Below are 21737 nucleotides of genomic sequence, written 5' to 3' on the forward strand. Positions count from 1 at the left end.
AGCACAATATACGTTGAGCCCTAGGGGCGTTTCAAACCATATATTAAGAAAGTGGTATAAGAATCACGACTGTCATCAATACAAGGCCTGGAGCCTATAGAACCGCTGGGGCCACCAGGAACCACCCAAGGTAGTGACACAGGGTACCCACTGGGGACGCGTGCAGTGTTTAAACACAGCTACGAATCACCATTAACTTCTATGGGGAAAGTCGCGTTTGGAAAATTACAGGTTCAGGACACTTGGAAGAGGACTTGGAGCAAACCTCTTTAGAACTAGGAGGTTCTAGAGTCAAAACCCATGAGAGTACTGGAGTACTCGAGTTACCTCACCCAGGGAAGCCAGGTGCATAGATGTCTTTTCGTGTCAGGTTTCGTCGTCGTTTTCAATGGCAAGCTGCTGCAAAGTGCTACTGGCAATCAAGTCGAAAGTGTCCAGGTGGATAGAAGCCTGGATCGGAGTAGTGAAGAACTTGAAAGCAGAGGGGACAGAGTCTGGGCCACTAGCCAGTGACCAGGAAGGCTATGAGCAGATGCCCACTGATGTCGGGTGATTTCAGGTGAAGAAGGTGAAGCTTGACTCTTCAGCCACGAGGACCCGGAGGCATCGATGACAACCATGTGCTGGATTCGAGCTGTCCCACAAAGGATGTCGAGTGCGGCGGTGTTGGTATCTGGATTGGACCCAACAAGCCTTGATAACAGCAACCCATGTAGAAAGCAAAGATTGGCTTCAGTGCAGACCAGCAAGATCTGAGGGACTCACCCTTTGGAGGGGAGTCAAGGCACATCTGGAGCAACCAGGAAAGCCCAAGAAACAGAAGAGTTACCTTCGAGGAGATCCACCAGTCAACGGACTAGGGATCGCAAAGGAGGCTCGAGCGGAAATTCAAGAAGCAGGCCCACGGAACACTTGTGGAGTGTAGGCCCACAATCTTCGGTGCAGATAATGCTCGGAGCGTGGGCTATACATAACCCAAAGCACAACTTCAGAAAAGCTCGGTAAGTCAGTGCACTTAGCAAATGTGCACTGTGTCAGGAGTTCCAGTTCCATGTCACTCGTTTGGGCTGCGGGTCTCCGCTTTGCGGGGACTCGTGCCAGCCTTAGAGAAGTCTGTAAATCCTCTTCCTGGGCTGCAGGTACTTCGGGACCCGGCTGGAGCGTGGAAGATGCAGACTGGCAATTGCTTCGATAGTGCCTGTTTGAACAGGGGAGTCACTCTTTGACCCCAAGGGAGATTCTTCCGTCTTCTAGTCGAAATAGAATGTCAAAGTTCCAGGATATTTGTTGCAGAGTTTCATCCAGGTGTAATCTAAAGTCCTAAGGACTTGGGTCCTAAGTTTAGGGGTTGGACTTACTCCAGGGTCCCATCTATGGGAGGACCCAGGGAGGGGGTGGTTACACCCCTTTCCCTTTGTCCAGTTTCACGCCTGAGCAGGGGCTGAGTGCCCCTGCAACTGGTTTCAACTGGGGTATTCACAGGGACACCAAGTGTGCCCCCAGTACTGTCTGAAAAGCATTCTATGAATGCATCCACCCAGCCCCAATACACTGAAACCTGGGAGGTGGTTACACCTCCCTGTGACACCTATTGTCCAGGCCTCCCCTTCCGGAGTTTTGTCCAGCAGCAAGAGGTTAGACTTGTGTCTGTGCCTGCAGAATCCATTTTGTGATGCTGGGGCTCTTTTAAACTATTGCCGTTAGGTAAGTGTGTACATGTATTCTCCCTCTAGAAGGGTGGACTTTTACTCCCGCCGTCTGGACTGGCGGGGGAGTAGGATTCCAATGTTTTTGACACCAAACACGACATGTTTCCATGCAGCCATTCCAATGTTAGCATTTACAGCGAGGTTATAATGCACTTAAGAGTATATGGTCTGGCTGCATCACAGAACAGCATCAGAGAATAGATTCTAAATGCTGCAGAGGGGTCCTGCTCATGCATGGGCACCCTCTCACACATAACCAGGCACTCTGCCTTCAGGATTGGTAAGGCCTGCCATAGGAATGACTTATAGGTTTATATGTTTCAGTGATTAAAGGTAGATATAGGTAACCTATATCTTAGTAAGGGGTGCATGCACCACCTTACCCAGGCTGCAGTAGCAGACCTGTAGTTCCATTTTGGGAGGCTTCCCAGGGGTGGCATAATACATGCTTCAGCCCCTGGTAGGCCTCTGGGGTACCTATGCCCTTAGTACCTAAGGTAACATATACTAGGGACTCACAAGGGTAACCCAGTAACCAATCTGGAGTGTACCTAAAGTACATGCAATCAATTTAGAGAGGAAGCAGCTATGCTGGGGTGCTGGATAGCAGGGCCCCAGCCAAAATAAAGTCGAAAAACAGTGAAAGACCAGCAAAAAGTGGGGGGTACCATAGTAAGCAGATCCTACTCTCCTACAGTTAGTATTTCACCATGACACAGATTGTGGCTGTTGCTTGCGGTGAGGTTCCACTCCACTCAACCAACAACATTATTTTTTCAAATATACACCCAATACAGGAGATTAACATATCAAAGCTTGATTCCATGTGTTGCTGATGCCCTCTGATTTAAAGTGCACCATAAAGGGCTTGCACACCAAACCAGAGCACAACATTTATACAACCTCTATAGTAATGAAACTTATTGGGAAGATCCCTACATTTTCTGAGAATACTAAGGTAGAGGAGGAAGTCACACCTGTTACTGTGAATGCCAAGAAATATGTAACACCATCATTAATCTTCAGTGGGTGACCAGGAAGCAGATGAAAAGGCAAAGGATGCTGAGTGGAGTTCTCTCCAGCACAATCTATGCTTTCTGGGCTTTTTTGGAGCATTGTGATGGTTTCACAGCTGAACTTTTTGTTTTAAGTTAATGGATCCTAGGACGGTTGTGACCAAAGGATCTCCCTAAACATTTTGTATTGAAAGGGCCAATAGAGTGTTTGCACATCTGCCAAGACCAGGAGTGCCACCTTGAGCAATAATTGTTCATTTTCTTAACATCAGGGATACAGATATAATTCTCCAAAATATGAGTGATAGCAAAGGAGTCCAATTTGAGGGATTACCAATCAAAACCTCAGTGATTACAATCAACAGGTCCAATGCTTCAGAAATTCTCTTGATGTGGTGAAGGAGCGACTCTAAGACCAGACCTTCCAGAACACAGAGGCAAATTATACCCCTCACAGGGACTGAAGTACCAATTGAAAAATGATTCGTACATCCTTTTATAACTTAGATACAGACGTAAATCAGTACCAGATGTACAGAGTCACAGTGAATGAAGATGGTACCCTCACAATAGTATAAAGATAAGACACTTGGAATGGAATGGAATAAATTTTTATAGAGCGCGATAGCTACCCTGAGGCATCCTAGCGCTGTGGACTGAACGTGTGTGATTGAGGGACATGGGCTGACTTATTTGCTGAATAGTAGGGTTTTTTACTTTTTACAAAAGGATAGATGATTAGGGTCTGACCGAAGAGGAAGGGGCAGGAAGTTCCAAAGTCCTGCCGAGTTGAAGGAGAACGCTTGACCCCCTCACCTGGCCCTCCGAATCCTAGATGTTAAGACTCGGAAGGCATGGGCGGACCTAAGCTGCCTGTTTGGGATGTAGGGGGGGATAAGCGAGTGATTGATGGTGGCCCCCCTTCGCCAAAATGCACGGTGGACAATGCACATGCTCTTAAATTCGATTCTCTTCCTAATGGTTAGCCAGTGGAGGTCTCTTAGTTCAGATCTTACGGGGAGGCGGCGGGGGATCCGGAGAAGGGTTTGTGCGGCACAATTCTGGATCACCTGTAGCTTGTTTAGAGTGGATTGGGAGCTCCCAAGTAGAGAGCATTTCCGAAGTCCAGCCCGGAAAGGATTAGGCCCTGAATCATAATCTGTCTTGCCTTGAATGGGAGGAGGGGGAGGATGTTTTGGATGAGTCTGAGGGAGCCAAAGCAGGCAGCTGAGAGTTTGACTGCCTGGAGGTGAAGGGTAAGCCCCTTGTCCAGCCAGATTCCCAGGCTCTTGATAGTATCCTTTGCTATGGGTGCCGGTCGAGAGAGGTTGGCCATATGGAGTCGACGGGGTTTTGAGGGAATTGCCTAACACCATCAACTCCGTCTTGTCTCCATTTAATTTGAGACAGGACGAGGTCATCCAAGAGAAGACGGCCTCTAAGCAGCCCCTCAGGTCACTAGCCTGGGACTGGGGGTGATTCAGAGCCACCACTAACTGAGTATCGTCTGCATAAGAGATGATTTTTACTCCGAAGGGGCGGACGACCTCAGCTAGGGGGCTCATATACATGTTAAAAGCGTAGGGCTCAGGGAGGAGCCCTGTGGGACACCGCAGTTAAGTGGTTTGCAGGGGGAGGTGTCATTGCCCTCGAATACTTGAAAAGAACGGTCTGAAAGAAAGGACTCAAGCCATGTCCTAGCGTTTGTCGCTATCCCCAGGTCAGAGAGCCTCCATAGAAGGGTGTTGTGGTTCACGGTATCAAAGGCGGCACTGAGGTCCAGGAGTATGATGGCCGCAGTGCCCCCTTGCTCCGTGATCATCCTTGCTTCCTCTGTCACGGCGAGGAGAGCGGCGGTCTCAGTCCTGTGCATGGGGCGGAACTCAGTCTGTGAGAGGTCTAATAAATTATTTGTTTCGAGGAACTCTGTCAGAGTGTTGTTAACGTGTTTTTCTGCGACTTTGTTTATCCAGGGTAGTAGGGAGATGGGACGAAAGTTTCCTGGGATTTCCTGATCGAGGTTTGCTTTTTTTAAGAGGGCTTTGACCATAGCTTGTTTCCAGCAGGGGGGGACAATGCCTGTGGTGAGGGAGGCATTGATCAAATCCAGAATAATGGGGAGAATTTGAGGAGAATCAATCTGCAGAACATGGGAGGGTGCTGAGTCATTAGGAGAGCCTGATTTGATCTGCGACATGATGGTTTGGAGAGTGGTGGGGTCCATAGGAGGAAGGGTTTCCAAAAGGATTGAGGTTTGGCGGCCTAAATCCCCGTGCTCGGTTAGTGTGGAGGGAAAAGGAGCAAGGGGGAAGGAGGAATAGATGGTATGAATTTTTTTGTGAAAGTACTCGGCTAAGTTATTACAGCGCAATTGGGCATTATGTGGGTCTAAGGGTTTTTCTGGGATTTTAAGCAGGGTTTTAGCGATTTGGTAGATTTCTTTGGGTTTTTAGGCTGATGCATTTATTTTGTTTTCGAAGAAAGTGGATTGCGCGCTTCTTATTTCATTTTGGTATGATAATAAGGCCGTCCGATAGGCGGTTTTCCCTGAGGGTGAGTAGTCTAAGCACCATTTCCTTTCAAGTTTTTTACATTGGTGTTTCATTTTTCGTAGTTCCACAGAGTACCAGGGTGCAGTCCTGGGCCTGTGTTTGGGTTCAATGTGATTTAACGGTAGTATTGAATCCAAGGACTGTGTGATCCATCTATTATAATTCTCATTACTAGAGACGGGGTTGGGGTTGCACGGAGGAATGGTGGTTTCCAGGGTAGCTGCCCATTGTGTGTGGCTAAGTTTCGAACAGTTGCGGTCTCTCCGAGGTGCTGTGGTTGGAGGGGGAGACAGATTTGGGATGGTCAGGGAGATGGGTATAAAGAAGTGATCTGTCCATGGAAGGGGTGAAGGTGTGCCAGCTGTGAGGTTCTTACAGTTGCTAAAGATAGGATCAAGGAGATGGCCCCTGGAGTGGGTTGGTTTTAATACTAGTTGCGAGAGTTGTAGTGCCTCGGGACTAGCAGTTAGCTGCATGATCCAAGGGGTTGTCAAGATGAATATTGAGATCCCCTAAGATGGTGCAGTGAGGGAGGCTACTGGCTCTATTAGCTATGGAGGGTGGCAGACTGTCGAGGAATTGGCCCATGTTCCCTGACGGGCGGTATATAAGAGTGCCAGAAAATGTGAGGGTGGGTGAGAGGTCTAGGGAGAAGGAGAGGCTTTCGCAGTTGGCTAGAGGGTTGGGGAAGCTGTGGCAGTTGTAGCATTCTTTATATATTATTGCTAATCCTCCACCTCTTCCGGTTGAGCGATCTTCGCGGAGGATATGGTATCCTCCGGGTAATGCTTGAATGACATCTGGGTCAGACTCGGGATGGAGCCAAGTTTCAGTGAGAAACAGCGCGTCAGGTTTGAGATCGTCTAAAAGTAGCGCAATCTCTACGGAGTGTTGGGCTCCTGCCTTTGTACTCTCACTCTACTTCACTACAATAATACCACAAACAAATCAATCAGAAGGGTGAAGTTGTAATTTGCAGCTACCTCTCCCACACTTTTCTGAAGAGAAATAATGCAGGTGTGGGCAACCACCAATCCTCTTTCCTCTGCGAAATGGGCATATTATTGAGCTTGATAGGTTGTTCTTCCCTGTTTTTACCTTAAACCACTCATACTCTTGTTTGACATTGTCGCTTGTTTTAACATTTGGAATGGATGGGCCTTGGATGGGAGGGAGGTTGGTCACATTGGCTGGGGTCATTGCTTCCTGTTTACTGATCTCGAAAATGCACCTGGATTGAATTAGGGGTTGAAATTGGAAATGCTTCGCCTATCAGTCCCCAGGTTCCGGTTTACAAAGGCCTATAATCATACTAGAATTTGGATGTATTATATTGCTGATGTGGTAAAAGGTCAAAACCAGATAGGCAATATAAAGATCTGGGTTCATACTTTTTGTGCCTGAGTAAAGTTCATGGATTGTCTGGGAGTTGAATAATTGTTTCACATCACTGGGTTTTCTCAATAAAATGTAAAAACTTTCAATGTGTTTTTCTGAAGGAAACCCATTAGAGATCATCTGAATGAGATAGAGTACAAAAAAATTGAGGGATTTGGGGAAAGCGGGGGGGCTAAACTTTAGCCGTAATCTGTTGATCATTTTCTAGAGGGTAGTAATTTGTTTGGCGGGTGATGTTCCCTTCAAAATATAAAAGGTGGACCTAGATCCAGAGTGTAGATTTGTGTTACCAATGGATATAATAGATGTTTGTGAATTATGCATCTTGAATGTATATGCCCAAGCAATGCTAGTCCCACTGTTCTTTCCAAAGCTGTTTGAAAGGGTTTCAATTTTTGGGTCAGAGATGTTAATTGTGTGATATCAGGATCCCTTGATAGGGCACCACTAATGTAAGGCCATGATACCAGGTGTATCAAGCAATTTGTGAATGGGCACACAAACAATTCAGTCTAATTGATGTTTGGAGGATACAACAGCCAACAGAACGTTCACACCCTATCTACTCCCCTCCTTACAGATCATATAATAGGAATGTATCTGTTCGTTAGAAGACCACTGGCAGATAATGGCCTAAATGTAAAACTGATCATTCTTCTCAGACTCTCATCTATTTTTGGTTGGTCGTCACCCCTTGGAAACAACCTGGCAACAATATTTGGCGGCTTTACCTGACCCTGGATTTCGACAGGTGATAAGTGGGGAGCTTAATAATTATTTTGCTTCTACGAAGGGCTCAACATCCAAATGTGCAACCATATTGGTTGGGATTTCTCCTTCATGGAAATACTCTAGTTAACCTAAGGTGGCAAGTAAGCATACAATATTTTCTTGCAGTGGCTTTGGACATAGTGTTATATGGTTCCTACAAATATAGGAGGACTGTGTATTAGACTAACACAAACTTCACAATATAGATACTTAGAGCCTGATTTAGATCTTGGCAAATGGATTACTCCGTCACAACGGTGACGGATAACCTGTCCGCTGAAATATAAATCCCATAGGATATAATGGAATTGATATTTTGGCGGATGGGATATTTATCACTGTTAATGGGTTTCAGTTAGCGCACAGTACCACATCTGACCCCTAAACTAACCAGTGTAACAGATGATATTGCCAATCTCGAACATGACTCTCTGATCCTCACTAATCCATGGAAACAGATCTAACCCTTTCGTTTGTCACTCTTGCACGCCCAAGGCAAACCCATGAAAGCTACAACAATGCATTTTCAAATGTTTATTGAAATTATTGTATTCTTCCATAAAAAGCATTACTTTGATTATAAAGAAGAAGAGACATGTTACTGTAATCAGTATGGTTATAACGGTAAACAGTATGAACAATTCAATCATGTTAATTGTTGCTCATGTTTGTCTACTCACTCCGATCTTTATCTAATGCTATACTAAAGAAAGCATAGCTGTAGCATCATTTTACCAGTCAGTTGGGATAGCCTAACCCCCATACCTTGGTCTTAAGTGTCAGGAAGCCGGTCGCAGTGCACAGGTTATCTTCCTTAGCAGGATGGAGGTCAGAGTCAGCAGGGCTGCATCTCATTCTCAGTTCGTAGCAGTTCCATGAGAATCCCAGCATAGAAATGCTCTTCTCAAAGAGCTCTAGTACAGAAAATGTTTATATAATAAAATGCTGTTCTTATCAACTGTGGCAGAGGTGCAGAGCAGCCCATTTGGTTTTGCCTAGCTAAAATGAAGCATCTCCTTACGAGCACAGAAAGAAAGAAAGAAAATGGTGGGATTGTGTTCTTTATGTACGACCCTGGAACTAACTGTACAGATTGCAGGATGTTAGTGTCTATCGCAAATCTGCATACATTCATGCGTTAGCAGAAAAAGTGTGGCAAAGGGCTCCACCAAAAAGAGATGTCAACCTAATAAGTTGAATCTAAAATGGAGAATACATGTGATCCACTCTACACCCATCCCTTGGTCATGAAGGAGACTTATTGGCTAAAGACTAGCTATTCTAAAAGCATTTAAAAGACATAAAATTATGTAATGTATAACTTTAATAATATAAGCGTCATAAAAGCCATTAAAAATGAAAGTTAAATAATCGTGTAAACTACTAAATAAATTATAAAATCAATGTCTGTACTACAAGACAGTCGCTCAGAAAGGTCCACCTTGTACAGAAAGTCATTTGGGTCCTGAAAGGAACCCGCATGTGGTGACGACAGAACCACTTTAGCCTGGAGAGCAAGTTCCAACAAACCAACTAGGTCTGTACCAGCCCCTCAGCAAAAGCTGAGGATGGGTGTGCCAGAAGTGTATCCTCAAATTAGGAACCAGATGCCATAGATTCTGGCATGGAAGCATCCATCCGATCTGGCACGGGCGCCTCAATAAGCATTTTACAGCAATGGTAGCAACATAGGACAGCACTGAAAATGCACCCTCAATGGATATACAAGCAGATCCATTTCAGTAGTTTGTGACAACTGCATAGCAAGGCATATGTCTAATGCACATTCAAAAGAGCACCAGAGGCAGTCAAACACAGGCTGTATACTCTAAACCTCTAGGGACAGAAAGACAAAGATCTATTGTTGTTCAATTCCATTAACATCGAGAACCTGAAGTACTGCACCATAGGTTCACGGACAGACAGACGTGTGGCAATTCCATCACCATTTTGCCTTGTGGACTAACCACTGTGAAGCAACAAAAATAGAACCAAAGCAGCAATTAACAGGAGTAAAACTAATGGAATGCCTCCAAACACGCTTAAAAATAGTGAGTGCATAAAAGTTGGAATCACTTCAAGTGCAGTCTGAAATGCTGTAACAAATCCAGATCCAGTCATTTGAAAAAAGTGTACAACACCAGTGGTGTTTGAAGCATTAGAAATGGAATGGACAAGTTTACCAAAATGCAGCGGAAAATTAGCGTTCAACAATAATCAACTTGGAGATCAAAAGTGTTGCAGGCGGATGTTAGTGCCACTTCTTTTTGTAATAAAGAGGCTTTGAGTTGGCTTAACCTATTAAAGTTACGATTAGAAATCGGGACTGTTGGCCACAAGTTTTCCAGCCGTGTGTGTAGGTGGATATAATACATTCATACAGCAAGTCACAACCTTGGAAACTGTTACAATGTAGGGGACACCTTCTTTCCACAACAACCTCAGAATCATGGTTGCTCAGAATCATGTAACCCCTATTAGAAAGAAAACAAAAAAATGGTTTGATCAAGAGCACGGGAACTCCCTTCAAATAACATGCCAAAATGGTCATGGATGCATTGCAAGCTCCATGGAGGAATCTCTTTGCAAAGTACATTTGTAATTAAAGGAAGAAACCAAATCTGATGCAGATAGTTACCACCCATCCATTCATATCTGCCTACTTGAAAGTGTTTCAGACAAGACGAGAAATGAAAGGTAGAAATCCTCAAAGAAATGAAACCATGTATCAACCATATACTTGAAGGGGTTTCAGCTACAGCAAAGGGCTGGTTCTCTAAACATTCTATGTGAAGCAGAGTGTAAGTTGCATCTTTCTTTGCCATGACCTGCTGCATGCATTACAGGTTATCAGACAAAATCTATTCTGTTGTATTCAGATAGTTCGTATGGCATACAGTTTTATTTTCTAACCTGCAATGTCCAGCTCAAATGCAAATTTGATCTTAATTGACTTTGACCATGCAAAAGTGCAGTCATATCATTTTGTGTCATATCAAATGCAGATGACACAATATTATTCAGTGAAATAATATGAGTAGGCAATGTGGTCATGTCGATATTGACAACAGCCAATGCTTTTTCGGAATTTTCCTTGTCAATTTCTCGTAACCTTTAGCAGCTTCTTGTTGTGAAATCTTCTACAGTTCATTATATGTCACATATATGAAACATTTAGAACAAGGACATCTGGGACACAATAAGAAATCTTGCAAATCCATGTTGTCTGAAAGAAGGGATAAATGTTGCTTAACAGCAGAGAATGGAGAGTGCTCTAGCCATTGCTAGCATACCATACTTACACTATAGGTAGTTACTACACCAGAGTGTTTTGACTGGAAATTTATGATGTCTGGCCTGCTAGCTACCCTCAGATGAGTTTAAAAGATTAGCGATGCAGCCATTAATGTCAACAGACCACACTAACCACCCATCTGAATATTAAAGTGGAGTTGTATGTACCATTCTGCCCCATCTCATTAAGTTGTTCTTCTAAAACATTCATGTATTGTTGCCATTTATCAAAATGTGCAACCTGGGGAAGTGTGTTTATGTTCTTACCATTAGCTATTCCAAAACACATAGTCTGGTGTACTGTTTTGTTTACAAACATCATCTGTCGAGGGATCAAACAAGCCCTAAATAAGGTATCAATGCCCTGGCCTGCCAGTGTCTTATACCCCAACTTGATTTCAAATCAATATTCTTTTGCCTGTAATCAGAAACCTGCGCGGTCAATTATGAAATAAAACAATCAGAGCAAATTAATTTAGTTTCTGTTAGAATGTTTTTCAATGCTTGAGAAGGTGTAAGTTTATAATAAAATGAAACAGGGTCGGTATGGGCATGACTATTAAAGTAAGGAAACTTTTTTTAAATACAATCGGGGACTCCCTGCAGGTGGTGTTAGGCAGTGTTCCGATTGTGTATAGTTTTGTATACTAGCTCTGTGTTCGAAGTGTTGAGCATAGTGATGATAGCACAACATGTCAACATAGTTTGCAGAATTTAAAGACAAATCCTCATTTTCGAATACCGTATAGGGTTCTAATTCAGATAACATGTTGGATACATTCCCCACATCCCATTCATCAGATATCGAAACTGGTGTTATTATATCATCCATAGCAATTTTAAAGAGCTATGGAAGCTGTAAAGTTTCTGTAGGACCAAAAATGTCATACCATGACAACTTTATCCCAAACAATACCATCATGGATAGGAAATTTAGTAATGTTTACAAGGGTCAAGTCTCTTTGGACCTTATGAAAGGAAGTATCTCCAGAGTTCTGGAGAAGAACACTCTGGGAGATGGTGTTCATTTAGCAGCAGAAACAACACTAATAAATCCAATTCGGACGAAAGGGAAAACAATGTAAAGGGACATCCAAAGGTAGTACCATGGAGGAATCAGATTAAGCTTGTTTAAACCAAGAAAACAGTGTGCATGTACCATCCAAAGAGGTACGTGAGCAATCTGAAGAAAAATCACCAATGTCGGCAAAGTAACTGGAGGCAGTCTGTGCAAAAACAGGAACCTCATTTTGCAAAGGAGAGAATGCTGGCATCACCAGAGGTGGTTGATAATATATAATGTCATTGATTGGTGCCGCAGTAGAAACAGGCACAAGTGTATGTTCAGCAACTGAAGGCCCGGGCCGGGTAGCACTTAAATTAGGACTGCTTAGTGCATGTAGGGGGATCTTTTGCAGGGTAGGGAGAAGAGATATGGTGCTTCCCGGATACCCTTGTGGCAAACTTTGTAGGACTGGTCACAAGATGGAGCTTGATTAAATCAATGGAAACCTGTTGTTTCAATTTACAACCAGCAAATGGTGGCAAAATCACAATTCAATTACCTTAAACATCAGGCACGGGGCATGGTATGATGGTCCAAATTCTTTTTTTTCCGTAATCTTCTCCCAGAGTAGAACCCCAGCTTTAAGAATCCAGCCAGAAGTCACTGGTTGCTCCTTCACTCTGTCAGTGCCAAAACGTTTAGTATTCACATTCGAGCACTCATCTCAGAAGTCTTGTAATTCCTGTAAGACAGCAAAACGTTCATTGATGTCAAAGTGCGCATCAGTCACCAATGAGCCAGGTTATCAAGATCTGAAATATACATGTGGAACCCGAACAGGACCTTGTAGAAGGTCTGACCACCCAAAGATCTTCTAGGCAGATTATTTAAAGCACTCTGAACTCCATACAGGTTATGGATCCAACTACATCCTGAACATAATACTTAAGCTGTGAAGGACTGCTTTAAGAAAATAAAATTCCACTCCACTATTAAATTTCCCTCATTGATTGGAAGAGGAATAATGTACAGAAACTCACCTGGTTTCCCAGTAAGCCTTAGAGGCTTTTCTTGTCCATGTTCCGAGTGGAATGCTGCTACTCCATATGAACTGAAAAAACCTGCAAGTCTTTAATGACAGTTAGAGCATCAGCCGATCGCTGTGCCCACACCCATAGACATTGAGAAATTGAATCAACAAATAAATGTAAACGCACCATCCAAATGTAGTGGTCCGCAATGATCCAAATAGACACAATTTAGTGGTTTATTAGAAACTAGAAAGGGTGTCTGCAGACATATGCAAAAGAAACAATTGATGGACGGAATGCTGGACAATGAAAATATTCAACCCTGGGGTGTGGTGAGCATAAGAATGATGGATTTAACCCAGATCCTTGTGACTGGGGGTGAATGTTTACATTGTCCAGCATTCCGTCCATTAATTGTTTCTTTTGCATATGTCACCCTAAGTGGGAAGGGTATGCCTAGACGAGGGTCCCATGCTCACTATACCACTGGATTCAAGTAAGACTGGCTGATGAAGGGTGATGACCTGAAACCAGTCCCAGGATGCTTGTTTCCGGTCCAGGGAGGACCTGGCTTGGCAGTTTGGTTGGACAGTTCCCTCATGGAACAAAGCCAAGACTGATTTGCATATGGCTGGGTCCAAACTGGGGTGGTGAACAAAAGAATGATGGATTTAACCCAGAACCTTGTGACTGGGGGTGAATGTTTGCATTGTCCAGCATTCCGTCCATTAATTGTTTCTTTTGCATATGTCGCCCTAAGTGAGAAGGGTATGCCCAGACCTGGGTCCAGTGCTCACTACACCACTGGATTCAAGCTAGCCTGGCTAATGAAGGGTGGTGCACTGAAACCAGTCCCAGGATGCTTGTTTCCGGTCCAGGGAGGACCTGGCTTGGCAGTTTGGCTGGACTGTTCCCTCATGGAAGAAAGTCAAGACTGATTTGCATGTAGCTGGGTCAAAACTGGGGTGGTGTGGAGAGCAAAAAAATGATGGGTTTAACCCGGATCCTTGTGACTGGGGCTGAATGTTTGCCTTGTCCAGATTCCGTCCACCATTTGTTTCTTTTGCATATAAATACATGTAGCCTAAAGTAAAATAACAAATGAGGAGAGGACGTTCTTCAATCAGTAGTTTTTGTTTTATATTGTTTAGGGCCACACTAACACATCTTTGGATGAGAAGGAAATAAAGATATTCAACACTACTGGAGGCATGCTTTATATGTCTGGTAAAAAAAATATCCTTGAAGGAGAAGTTCTTGTAGAAAGACCTGGAGCCCTATCCTTTGAGACTATTTCAAAAGGAAATCAAGTAGATTAGTAAGATTAATTTTGCAATGACAAGAGAGTGATTATTAAGCCATAGGTGGAACAACAGCAGAATTAGTATCCCATGTTGATAAGGAACAGCATTTCTGAGGTGGAATATCTAACAACCATCAGCAAGGTACACACTAAAGGCTGTTCTCCTATTGTTTGTTCTAAAAAAGCTCAGGGCCCCTCGGAATAGCTGATCTGTAGCCATTAATTGTTCCTAAAGACTTATCCTGTGATAACAATAAAGCAAGGAAATTCAGAACTGAAGTGACATTTGTTAAAATGAAATAGTGATTCCTATCCATACACCAACCAATGCCAAGCTTGCAAAGCTTTTTTTCTAAGTCTTGATGATGCCCGGGGCCCAAGGAGATTTTGTAAGGCAAGAAGGTGAAAGTAAAAGTCTTCTTAGTAGCCACGAGTACAAGAAATCCCCAGCTCTAGATTAACAGATTGGATCTCATTGCTATTCTTGCTTTGGGGTTCTTAGAGGAGGTGTTGATGAAATGGAAGCAAAATAGGAATATCTATGGCCATTATGATGAGAGATGTGTACCAGTTCTGAGCCATCCAGAGTAAGGAAATTTGAGCCACCATGGCCGTCTAAGAATCTGAGCCAGGCACTTTGTGTTTATTTCTTTTATTGTTCAGTTAATTAAAACCTTAACAAAACTTTCTTATCGGTCTTAAGCATAATTAAAATGTGATCAATGAATAAGAACAAATACAACACATTTCCATTATCATTTCACCTTAAATTAAAATTTTGATCATTGAGTTTGGTCTTCTATTTAAAACCTAATAATTATATTTGAACGAATAATTGAAAATAATAAAGAAATAAAACAAAAACTTAGTATTTACATTGCGTTCACAAGTTTTTCGAAAGTCCTCATGAACTTTACAGTCTTGCAATTTGATTGTGGTGACGTTCCGTCCAGACAACCAATTACAGCAGTCCTACAAGTACGTAGTTTCCTTGCTAGGAATATGCTCCTTAAAAAGCGCCTTCCCTCCATTCTCAACGGTTTACAGATACATATTATATGAATAAGATCACTTGGAAATCATGAAAAAAGGAAGAAAAGCATAAATATGATCAATCTTGCTAGAATTTGCATCTGGTAAGAGGATGCTGTGAAAGTGGGGCAATTGTGAGTTCAAATATGAAACAAGATCTATTGGCAACAGGCCCAAGTAACAATTCAGTGTTTAGAAAACTACTGATAAAGTCTCTGGTTGTGAAAGTATCTGGACTGTTAATCTGCTACCATATGAAGACCAGGAGAAAATTCTGCCTCAACTCAAATTTCGATTGGGACAGAACTCTAACTCTCAGAATGTCTTTGCCAACCCTACCAGGGGTTTAAACTTGGCACCTCCCAGATGATTTACGTATTAGGCTGTAGAAATCTCCATCCAAAAATATGCAGTGCAAAGTGCATTTTCCTTGTTGAAATTGAATGGCAAAATATCTAAACAATTGATATGTATTGACAATTCCTTTACAGATAATGTCCCCCAGCTGAGTTCTGGGCACTCCAAGGATCCCATCTGACTGGCAAGTTACAGACTAAATTGAGGATATGGCGAAGATATTATGACCATCTCAAGTGACTAAATGGTCTTACCAACATTTCTTCCATCCTAAAGTAACTTTGTCTAAAGGATGTAGGAAAGTGCCCTTTTTGAAAGTGCCCTCACCCACTTTTTGCTCCAATGTGGATGGTTATGAATCTGAAAGAGCACTGTAGCCTGCTGCCCAAACCCTAGTACCAATGCTGTCTCCCTAAAACTGATATGTGTGAATTTGTAACCCCAATTGGCAAGGACTTTAATCCCTGTATAGGTCCCTAATATATGGTACCAGTGGTACCTAAGGCATGGGTGTGAAAGGGGTCACCAGGGCATAAAGCACAGCTTGTCCCACCTGAGTGACCCAAGTAACCAACTGACAGCAAGCCTGCCATTGCAGACTGCCGGAGCAGTGCAAACTGCTTGAACTCAACTTTGGCCCCACCATGTGCAGCAAAATAAATGCACTATTTTTAATATTTGGCAGTCACCTCTAAGCAAAGCCTCCTAAGCCCAGGAGGCAGGGTGCATTATATTAAAGGCATGGACATGTAAGTCCAGGCTTATATGTCCCTTTAGTGGTGTTTACCATTGAAGGCTTCTATAAGTGATAGGCGATCCAGAGGATAACATGAGCTGGCACCTGGGCAAACCAGAGGTTGGCAGAACCATTATGCTACGGTCAGAATTTATCATGTTTGGTATCAAACAACATACCTCATCACCCTTGACACAAATCTTATGTTGAAGAGAATGTGGCAAGCACCCATGTGGCTACCTTGTAGTTTTCCCCAGCCTTTCCTGTGCTCTGGCTGCCAGACCACCACTGCTGCCGCCAAGACAGGAATCTGACTCCCTGCAAAGAGGGGTGAACTCCCAGGAGTCACAAACAATGGCCTGGATGGGAAGGAGGTCCCACCTCCATCCCTGACAGGATGGCTAGAGAAGTGGCACATGAAGGCTGCACCATCTGTGAGATGCAACCAGGCTGCCTCCCAAAGGAGGAAACAGCATTCCCCCCGCCCCCAGGCACATTTGCGACCGGGCAGGTGGGAAAATTAGGTATTCAGGAGGTGTAAACCCTCAGATGGCTATCCACGCCTCCAGGGTGGACTACCTGGACTGTACAGCAAAGGAAGACTTTTGCCATATTTAAAAGTGATAGAATAGGGGGTTCTGGGTAATAAGGTGACCTACGCCCCCACATGTGTTCACCTCAGGGGCGGATTTGATGCTGGGGCTAGCAGCCTATTGGCCACTTGCACCCACACCCCTAAATCTAGGATTTTAGGGCTACCCCTGACACCAGACCTCAGTTTCCATGTGACTTGCAACAAAGAACACAAAAAGAGACCCAAGTCTGGGACAACAGGAGCTACACAAACCAAAGGCATGATACTCTTCGCTTGTGGCAAACTTCCTGAAACTGCATGACTACAACTCATCCTGAATCAAAGCTCAGTTCCCCTCCCCATACAAAGGGACTCCTTTGAGAGTCAAAGGCAACTCCAGACTCCCCTGGATTAGTGGCACTAGTCCCCTGCACAACACAGGTAAACACCAGCATACTGGAGCCAAAGAATTGCTGGCCATCAGGCCCTTCGAGGGATCGCCCAAAAGTAGATGGTCCAGTGCACTATGGGAAACATATTACTCACCTTGATGAAGTTTCAGGTGGCTACTTAGTTACCCAGACCTCTGGACATCGTAACAACTTTCTGCTGAGCTTAACACTGCCAAGGCTTGTGGGTCACTAGTCCAGCAACCACCCCTTAACTCAACCCTGCAACTCGAGGGAACTCTGCAAAAACTTTGTCTGACGTCAGCAGTGGCTTTGTTGTCGACTTTTTGCAACCTGTCATCCACCAGCATTGTGTAAGTGGTAAAACCAGCTTTCCCGCGGCTCCCACTTCAGCACCAAAGACAGCTGAGGCAACTCGGTACCCGGGCTCCTCGAGCCAGGTAAAATCTAAATGACTGTTGTGGCTTGGTCCTGAGACCCGCATCGCCTTTACCCTCCTTGGGTTCCAAAGAGCGCGACCAACTGTCACTAGTGCTTTTTCCATTGATCGCAATTATATAATTTTGCAGTACTGTTTTGCACTGATTTAATATTGTTTCTAAAATCCATAACTCAGGTTATACTTATCTGATTTACTTTGTTTTGGTGTCTAAAATTATATAAAAATCTGTATTCTTTTTGTAAATTGGGGTCAGATTTTATTTAGAGTTTTATCATCCATGTTGATAATCATAAATGTTTTAAACAAATGTTCCTCTATTAGAGCCTGACTACTCTTTGCCAGTCTACCAGGACTGAGCTAAGGATTTATTATTGTGAACCCATATTTGGGGCACTGTGAGAATATTGATGGTGTAGCCTAACCAGCATTCCCACATAATACTCCACCTTCCTACAAGGTACTCTGTTTGTATAGTGAGACCTTTATGTAAATGCCTCATCTTGAAACATTAGCAAGCATGGTAATGAAGTGGTCATGGTAATACAGCTTAAATAGATAATGCCAATGTTCTACAATTCTGGCCAATTGTGTGAAAGATGTGTGAGAGTATGACATCATCCTTATTTGTTTGATAAGTTATCTTGAGCTTTGCGAGTTGTAAAATTCCGTATTTTGATTCTGCAGAGAAATGTTGAGCAGAAGACAGAATCAATAGGATGAGAAATTTGTAAACCCTGGTGCTCCAGTGAAAATGAAGGAACCTCCTGTGTTCCAGACAGATTAGAGCAGAGGTAAGAGTCTTTACCGTCTAGCTTCACCATTCATTCTCCTGGAAAAAGAAGATTCCTGAGATAAACAATTACCTCCATTTTGAAGTGACTATTCATATCTTGTTCTTTTCTTTTCTCTTTATTGGTTACATTTGTTCACAAAAACCCTTAGGATGGAGTAAGCGCTCTTCTGCTGATACTTGGAAAGAATCTTTCCTATATTCCATGTGAGCTCTGATTCTTCTACATATAAATGAATTGGCCTTAGAGAAAACCTTGAAGCAATGGAGAGAAAATCTCAATTTGGGAAGAATCCCTGTACAGTTTGCTGAACCCAGGGATTCTCTGAAATTGCTTGCTAAATTTAGGGACACACATATTATGTAACCAATTAACAGAGGACAAGAAAATCGGATGCTGATTTGAGAAACCATTCTCCCTTGTACTCTTTAGTAGAGGAAATATCCGCCATTCCCTTTAAGGGAAAGAAAAGGATTGCTGAAAGTGGCCACCATATGGGTACTGTTGTAGTGGATTACTGAAGTAGTTATGGTTAGTGTAACAGTTCCTAGACCTATTGGATTTGACAATAACGTGTTTCCCAAGCATCCTCTTCAGAGAGTATTGTACTTTCTATAGCATGGAAAACTCTTGACCTATCGCGCCATTTTCTTTGTAGAATGATCACTGAAATAAGAAACCTGAGTTGCTGGATCAGTCTCTGAGCTTACAAGTTCACATAATTTGTAATCAATCTTAAGCAATGAAACTGGATTTCAGAAAAACACAAAGCTCTTGGAACGCAGTTAGGCAAGACAGTCTTGTGCATCCCTAGACTCCTGGGCTTGATCTGAGACTTCTAAAGTCTTAGTGAGTGGATCCACCACATCCTAAAGCTTGTTCTCACAGGAGAACCTGGCCCTCTCAATATCAATCTTTGGATCATAGAAACAAATTTCCTTTTAATTATTTAATTGAATCCTGAAACTATTTATAATGAAACAGATGCAGGACCATGTAGAAGCCAGGACTTGAACCATTAACCTTCAGACTAGGCGTCTTACACCTTAACCTTTAGGTCACAATTAGCCCTCTCACCTTTGGTGAAAAGGGTAACTATTCTAGAATCTAATACATGATCAGCAGTGGAAATGGGCTGCTGAATAAGAGATGGGGCAAACCTAGGTCTAACAGTTGGCATATAGAACTACTGACACTAGTTCTGTCTTTGGGGAAAGGGACAAAGGACATCTTTTGTCTGTTTGGCCGATCAGGACCAAAACAGAACATACTAGAATAATTTCATTATCAATGGCTGGATCAATGGTAATATAATTATTATAATCATACTTTATGCATTCTCCAGAACATTTCTTCATTGTGTATCCTCCAGACATGAGGGCCAAGTGATTGAATAAGTGTCAATATCTGTACGCAGAGAAAAGCAGCTAATCAGAGTACCAAAAAAGTGGGAAATCCATTGTGTGGAAGACTCCTGTACCTTATGAGAATGCACATGTTTAGATTTAAGGAACATTTACTTATTTTGATTGAAATCTGAAGTTTGCTACCTACAGAGACAGATTCAACAAAAAAGTGTGCAGTTTGAGAATGAGAAATGCGTGGCCTGCTACTTCCAGGAGGGTCAGGTTTTCAGTAAATATGTAGGCCCAGGAGCTAATATCCTAAAATATGAACTTTAAAACAGAAAAATAGAGGGGAGAATATAGGTTATGTTTTATCATTTGCTCTACAACAATACCAGGAAACTCGTAACTGTTGTTATCATAATCTCAAATCTACATAAAAAGCAACTGCAACAGTATTCTCACAAATATATAAGAATTCAATGTTTAGGAATTAGAAGGGCCACAGTCCTGTCGACTGTAATGTTAATGTTTACTCTGTATGCACCTAACAGTCTGACTTCTATATGCACAAAACCATCAAACATTCCCCCATCAAATGTTTTCACCAGAGCTTCCTCGGGAAGACATGAACAGGCATACCAGGTGGAAGGAATAAAGTATGTGGGCAATCATGGGATCGATCATTCGTAATTTCCCCAGTTTTGAGTCTATTTGACAATAGCAAGGCATGCCGGTCATTACTGTAGCCATGTCATACCCTTAAACAAAATGTCACTGCATGAAATTCATAATGGCAGTAATAGGAGCCTACGTAGAAGGATAGGGAAAACAATACCCCAAATCAATCTAGAGTTACAGAAAGAACATACATGTGATACAAGTGTGTGAAAGGTGACCAATTAAGGTAAAACCATCACACTGTCACATATGCAAAATCAAAAAAAATTAAAATGTATTTCTCACAGAAAAGACAGGAGGGCAATAAGAATCTGTAATGGGATGCGGGAGTCGAACTGGAGGCACCTGATATTAGCAGACCTGCTTAACCAGCTGAGTCAACTGGCTTAGAGAAGTTGAACTCTCCCTTTTCAGGTGTGAGAAGTTAATTTGCACTTTTTTATTTAAACTTTCAAGTTTCTGGCACTGGTACGTTTCATTTTACACACGTAGTACAACAAGCACCAGAATGCAGAGAAAACGGCGAGTCTTGATAAAATATCACTACCGGACTTTCTTACTTAATGAAAGCGGATTTACAAGTATATTTCTGACCCACTTTTACTAATCCAATTCCACTTTGAATTTAAGGACGACAAGTGTACGTTTTGTTTACAAAAGCAAAGAGATGTCGAACGGCTTGCAGCTGTGTATTTTTTTTTTTTACCAAGACGAAGAGGGCTGGGCCTCGGCTTCAAAAAGGGTCTTCTCTCTCTCTCTCTTTCTCACAGTGAGTCAGGAACTTTGGAGACAGTGTACCTCCAGGTATGGGCCTTGCGTTATTTAGCTGGCGGATGCTGCTGAGGTAACATGTTATTCAAAGATAAAGTTAAATAGGGCCTCTGCCAAGATTAACACATTTTACTTCCATTGCTTTTTAATGGTTAATGAACTCTTCGTTATGTAGTGGAATTTTTAGGTTGCATAGCTGTCCATCTGCCCCATTTTATTAAAGTGATTTTTTTTTTATCTCATGATGATTTTCAGCTAATAACACTAGTTAGACCTACACTTATGAGGGGAAAAACAGAAATTCCCAGCATTCTTTGCGTTGCTTCAAAGCGATTCTAACTTCCAGACTCTCTTATGACGTGGGGTTTGTTGATTGCAACGAGGTTAGCTGCATGACTGCAAATGACGGGCACCATGTTTCCAGTCTGGCAAGGCTACAACATGACCGCAGCAGGCAGAGTATGTTCCGTTCTGATTGTCAGCTGGTATCCTAATGCCAAGGGTCTGTGGTCACCAT

At 42.8% G+C, this 21737-nt stretch overlaps 1 protein-coding gene across 4 annotated transcripts in view; it reads left to right on the plus strand.

Annotated features, from left to right (window-relative positions):
* Positions 1-21737, plus strand: part of ARL14EPL (ARF like GTPase 14 effector protein like) — a 282948-nt gene that overhangs the window by 178241 nt on the left and 82970 nt on the right. The window contains exon 2 of one of the 4 annotated variants that reach the window (XM_086963021.1): positions 18316-18422. The exons of 1 other annotated variant lie outside the window; for it this stretch is intronic. The gene's annotated coding sequence lies outside the window, so the exon portion shown is untranslated. Of the gene's footprint in view, positions 1-18315; positions 18423-21217; positions 21254-21737 lie in introns of those variants that run through there. 2 more of the 4 variants (XM_086963020.1, XM_086963019.1) reach the window with 2 other exon arrangements.

The sequence above is a fragment of the Lissotriton vulgaris genome, chromosome 3_1, assembly GCF_964263255.1.
Source record: "Lissotriton vulgaris chromosome 3_1, aLisVul1.2, whole genome shotgun sequence".
NCBI classification, from domain to species: Eukaryota; Metazoa; Chordata; class Amphibia; order Caudata; family Salamandridae; genus Lissotriton; species Lissotriton vulgaris.